Here is a 6,129-nt window from a genome sequence, read left to right on the forward strand (position 1 = left end):
TAGTAATCCAAGGCTCAACTCTCACGCTTCTTTTTTTGCCCTAATTACTAGATGACATTGTGGAATTTAGGGGTTGAATGCATGACCTCTTAGTCTCCATAGAACAACCTTACCAACTAAGCTACAACCTTCTCACCTTTTGCATTTTTCATTGTCAAAGGAACAATTCGCTACAAGAACATTACGATATGACTTTCAGAATATTTGAAAACTAGAAATTGAGATGGTCATTTTGAGTACTTGCATTGCTTAAATCAAACATTTGAGATGAAAGTTGTTAGTAAAACAAGCTAAAGTAGAATTGTGAACCATTGATATAATATGCTAAACATTGCTCCTAGAAATTTGAGATAACTTCCAATATGGCTTGAAGGGTGTCAAAGGCGGTTGATGAGGTGCCGAAAAATTCTCATGGAAGCTCACATTCATTGTCCATTGAAACAATTGCAACCATGCGTATGTCTTTACAAAAAACAATGATAAATTTGCAAAATGAAAGTACATGCTTATAATTAGACGGAAATGATGTTTCAACATACGATGGATTTGGAAGCAACGGAGATTAAAAATTTGAAAGAGGAGCTACTTGCTATGAAGAAAACACCATTGCAACTCCAATATACTCACATGCATGAACTAGAGACCAAAATGACAATCTTAGAAGTCGAGAAAGAATCACTACTCAAGGCCAATGTTGAAATGCAATATAGCCTTTAGGAAAAAGAAGATACAAGCATGGCAAAATGGAAACATATCCTCGTTAAGAATACACCAAAAGAAAATGGCAATGAATTTTATGCACTCAAATCTACTTCAAAGAATGCATTAGATACCAAAGAGCTATATGAAGAGAGGAATGGGAAGCAAAGCGTAGTTATTAATTAGAGGGATGCAAGAAGAAGAAGAAGAAGAAGAGCCGGAGAATATCGCATGAATATCAAAAAATATTTGAAGATCATTTTGCTATGGATAATATGGAGCACATAAAGTTGTTAGAAGAGGCCAGAGGGAGAATAATGTTGAACCAATATTTATTGCGCAATCATAGATGATAGGAAAAGAGGTGTTAGTTTCGATAGTAGCAAATTGTGCCTAAAGGGTACAAAATTCGTTGTATCAGAATATCAAATAGCAACAACGGGGCAAAAATGAAGAACGCAAGCCTATGCAACCAGAGATGGAACTCAAAACGCATAACAAGTGGTGACTTATGGGATTACCTTAAGAATGAAAATCATGTTTTGGAATTGTAGAGGATATCCGTGGAATAAATATAATTGTATACATATTACATTTTTTGTTGAAAATAGGGAATATGAAAACAATTGTATATATGATAACATGAATAAATATGGTTCCATGCAAGAAGTAATAGTGGGCTAACATGAGTGGCATGTATTTATCGTGATTAATACAAAAGTTATGAGTGGGTTGAAATGAAACAATGTAAAGGTAAACTTTATTGGGTATGTTGTCACATTTCTCATAGAGAGTCCAACAACTATAATTTGTATGAGCCATATCATGATGATCCTTTTTAAATAATAAGTATGATGGGTTGTTAGAGAGGCACGATACTTTAAATATCATACTTAAATCTCAACTAAGAAGAGTGAGCACATATGTGCGCATTGTTTTCACATAGAGAGTCTTTACTACAAAGTAGTAACCCCCAATCAGACTTTGGAAGGAGTCACTTACAAGGTGATATGTTTATTTAGTCCCATAGGTCAACATTTCCATTCTATTATTTGTGGCTAGCCATGTTGGTGTTTATAGAAATTCCCTTGCAAGTTGCGCTTTCCATTCTATTCTTTGTCTCTACCCTTGTTGGTATTTATAGAACTTCCCTCTTGCACTATCCGATCTAGCCTTGTTGGTGTTTCTATATCCTCCCTTGTGTTGTCCTATGATCATGTGTACGAGATGATTACTTGAAGGGATTTCGTTGTACCTCGCATCGATTGATGCGTCTTTGCCAATATTGTCTGAGTTCATTGGATTTAACATTGATAATTGGAAACTCTCAATTGCGATTGGCCTCGAGATTGCTTGCACAATAATCCGTTTCTTTGTCTTGAGGAGATTTCCCAACTTGGTCATTCTACATAACCTCGATGGTTGTATCATTATTGTTGGAGCACACACATCAAGTGAAAACATTTCATTTTGGTCTTGTAGATCATATTTGACATCCAAGGAATATTATAAAAGCTATAAATCATTCATCTTGAGGACTGTAATAAAATCTATTAATTATTTATTTAGCCTTGACGGGGATGATGGAGAGAGTGAGATGAGATATACAAATGTGTGGGCGTGAGTTTGTTCATATACACACAACACCCCAATTCATGTTCAATTATATATATGTATGGGCGGGGGGGGGCATTCACCTGAATGCATGCATTCATTAGTAGTTACGTTATTGATGGAATGCACCGAAATGTCACAGAAAATGCATAGCTAGCTAACTACTAAAAAATGATTACAGGGATGGGATTTTGTTATCTATGTATATATATATGTATTTATTCTTTTGTTAGTTATGTAGCTGAGATTTGGAGCCAAGCCGCAGAAGCGCTGGGGATGCCCGCATTCTCGACAAAGAGCATGTAGTAGCTTGGTGGGGCAATGGTGTCCTTTTGAGGCGTGAGGACGGTGAGGGTGTAGGATGATCCGTCTCCCACTGCAACTTGGCGCTTCACTTTGAGGCGCAGGAAGCGCAAGCCCTGCGAGTAGGAATGCGTGGTGAAAGGCGAGCTTATCAGATTCACGCCCATCTTCTTGGCCGCCGCGTTCTTCAGCTTCACCACCACTTTGAAGCAACATCCGTAGCCCACTGTTGCAGGTGCGGACGTTATGGTCGGCCGATCCCCGTCGTTCTGGGCGTCTCGGTAAGCCGGATAGAATGCCTCCACCCGCAGCTCTGTCGGGAAGCTCCCGGAGAAGGTGTAGAACTGGTGGCTGTTGCTGCCGGCCACCAGGACGCTGCCGTCTGGCAACAGGTTGGCGGTGGAATGGTAAACTCTGGGTATTGTGGTGGCTGCTTGGCTGATGAAACGACTCCCTGCGGATGCGCTGGGGCTGTACACAAGCGGCGAGAGCGTAGGATTCACAGCATTGCCCCAGCCCTGGCAGCCGTTCTGCGCACCGTTGATGATGAGCACCTCCCCGTTGGCGAGGAACAGCATATCCCCCATTGTCCGTGCAACCGGCATGGTCTCCATCGACCACTTGGGGCTGCTGGACGTCACCACAATTCGACCACACGTTTGAGAGGCTTTGGGGAAAGGGGCGGGATACAGATAGCAATAGAGCTGAGCCCCGCCGCAGACGAGAACCTCCACTTTCTTGAACTTGTTGGCGGCGGTGAGCGGCAGCATGACGGAGGACCCGGCGGAGGGGTAGTTGCGAGGCTCGCCGGGGATCCTGGGCAACGTCTTCACCACCTTGGAGGTGCGGTAATCGTAGACGATGGAGTCGCGGTTGGCGAAGATGAAGAGGTTGCCATCCGGCAGGAGGTAGAGGAAAGGGTAGAGGTTGTCATTCTGGGCGTCGTTGGTGTCATTGAGCAGAGGCAGGAACGTTTTCCCGGTACCAGCAGGGGGGATGAACTCATAGGTGAAGACGCCGCGCCCGCCCACCACGATCTGGCGGCCGTCGGGAAGGAGCTGATTGCTGGCATACCAACGCCCATCCTGGAGGTACATGTCCGTGGATTCAACCCAGTCGCATGATTGGGCAGGATCGCAGGGAGTGAAGGTCCGAACTCGGAACAGACCGTCGTTGTCACCGCCTGTCTGAACGAGGGTGCCATTGGGGGTGAACTGGCCGGAGGAGCACCAGGTGTCGGTGAAGATGAAGAGGGGGCGGACGGAGCTGGAGGTGCCATTAGGGGTGAAGAGAACAGAGTGAGCGGTGCAGTCGTGGGTGAGGATGTAATCGAGGGGGTTATCACGGCATCGAGTGGCGTTGATGAGGGAGGGGCCGACGTTGGTACGATCCAGGAAGATGACAGTGCCGTAGTGCGTGACGGCGGTGTGCATGGACGCGATCCCAGCATTAGATAGGAGGAGGGACCATCGGCCAGGAGGATCCGCAGCTGCTGCTGCTGCTGCTGCAACAATCACACCAGGGACTACTGTACAATGAATAATGACCACCACCACTACGGTAACCACCAGAATGGCACACCTAGTATTAGATAGGACCATGTTTCTCGTAGCCTCGTTGATGATGAGTGGCGCGCTGAACCTTGATAATGTATGTTTCAGGGTGCCCACAATCGAATCACCCACCCGAAGTTATGTGTGTACGTACGTATGTATGTATATACACATATATATATATATGTACATATAACAAAGTCTATTTAGTCGCTAATGTCAAGCACCATTGATTCAACCGCCCTCTCCCTCCCTTATCCTTCTTCCACACAAAAAAAGTCTCCTTCCGTTGCTAATATATATATATATATATATATGTATGATCAGATTTTGCGTTTTTATAAAGCATATTTGCAAAGAAAGACTTTGTGAAGCTTTTCTTTCTCTTCGTTTCGGTCAGAAAACCAGATCCGCATAGCTCTTCCCTCCTCTGCCTCTTCTTCCATTTTTAAGTTTTCCAGTGTTTTTCGTCGCAAACGGACAGCGATGCCTGCCCAATGCCCATTACCTCCTCGCCTTTCCACTTCTGCCTTTTCTTCTCTTTTCCCATTTCCCGCCTTTTCGCATAGTTGATGTGTGCACGATCCATTTTTTATGATTTATATAGAGAGGATGAGAGTGAAAAGAGCTATGTGTACAATTGAATTCCTGTGATCATGATAACACCAAATACATAATCGTAATGGCCAACCCAACCCACCCTACCCCATCATTTGATCATATCCCAGTGCCACCTCACTGAAGGAGACGGACACAATTTAAAATAGAATTCGACGAGCCATTACCTAAAAAAGTAATACATATTGGTATTATTCCCCTTGCTCTCGACAATGCCAGGAAGGGAAGGTGTGGTGACGAGTGAATCACATTCCACCATTTCAATGTGGGATTCTAAATAAAGTCAAAAGAGAAAAAAATAAAATTGTGCGTGTAGATGAGTTCCAACAAGAGCAATGAGAGGTTTAAACCTTCGATGAGTAAAAGTGGAACTTTTTAAACTCATCTCTCTCTTATGTTACGTTCAACAAAATGTGCAATCAAGAGAGTGCAAACAAGGTTCGCTTGATCGTGTCATTTATTGATCAACATTTATTACACTCGTTATTTAATTGTTGTAGCTTGATTCAATTTGGCTTTCTCACCCATCTACACTTCCGATGTCCACTGGCAACACTTTGTCTCTACTTCAAGTTGCCTTGAAATCACATTTTCGCATAACCTCACAAAGTCTTCATACTTGAGTGACAAGGCTATGATGCTATCTCAACGCCTAACTTGTGCGAGCAAGTTCGAAGAAGTGTTAAGGCTCTTCAAGGGCGAGGGCTCAAGGGGGGTAGTAATATGTCTACTCAAGGCTAGCCTCCTAGTAGGTCTCATGCGGTTCCTTTACTCTCATTTATTATCACATCTTATTATTTCTTGATCTTATCTCATCATGCATGTACATGTTGTGCATGAGTGTGTGTTTGTGTGTGAGAGAGATTTTATTATTGTCTCCAAAGGTCAAATATGGCCCATGATACCAAAATATATAGCATTTTTCACATAGTGCATGTGAAAGTGAGTAGCAACTATTTTGAGTCTCGAGAATGTTACTAATAAATGTATTATGTCCCAATCAAGAGTGCACATTGTGATTGTTAAGATAAATTCATGCAATCTTGGTTTGGTCGAAGTTGAGCGGAAACATATGTAATGAGGTGCAACATATGTGGTATAATGTGTGATGTGGGAGCCTAAAAGGCCTAATTCACAAAGGAATCTATTGATGCAACATGAAGCAAGTGTTGCAACCCATCTTCTAAGTTCTAATCCACTTTTCTATATCATGCATATAACTTGAACCAGATACAAACTATCTATATAAGCAATATAATTATACAATGAATGCAATGAAACAAAAGAGGGGATGGAATATTACATGGTGTTTGCTCTCACAACCTTCTCAATGTCATACTAT

General features: G+C 42.6%; 1 pseudogene; it reads right to left on the reverse strand.

Moving 5' to 3' along the window:
* Positions 1 to 2,520: 2,520 nt before the first annotated feature.
* On the reverse strand, positions 2,521 to 4,232 carry LOC147866940 (aldehyde oxidase GLOX pseudogene; annotated as a pseudogene).
* Positions 4,233 to 6,129: the final 1,897 nt, after the last annotated feature.

The sequence above is a fragment of the Azolla caroliniana genome, unplaced genomic scaffold (genome assembly GCF_043228905.1).
Source record: "Azolla caroliniana isolate FFs.n. ecotype wild unplaced genomic scaffold, voAzoCaro1.0.p SCAF_2, whole genome shotgun sequence".
Taxonomy (NCBI): domain Eukaryota; kingdom Viridiplantae; phylum Streptophyta; class Polypodiopsida; order Salviniales; family Salviniaceae; genus Azolla; species Azolla caroliniana.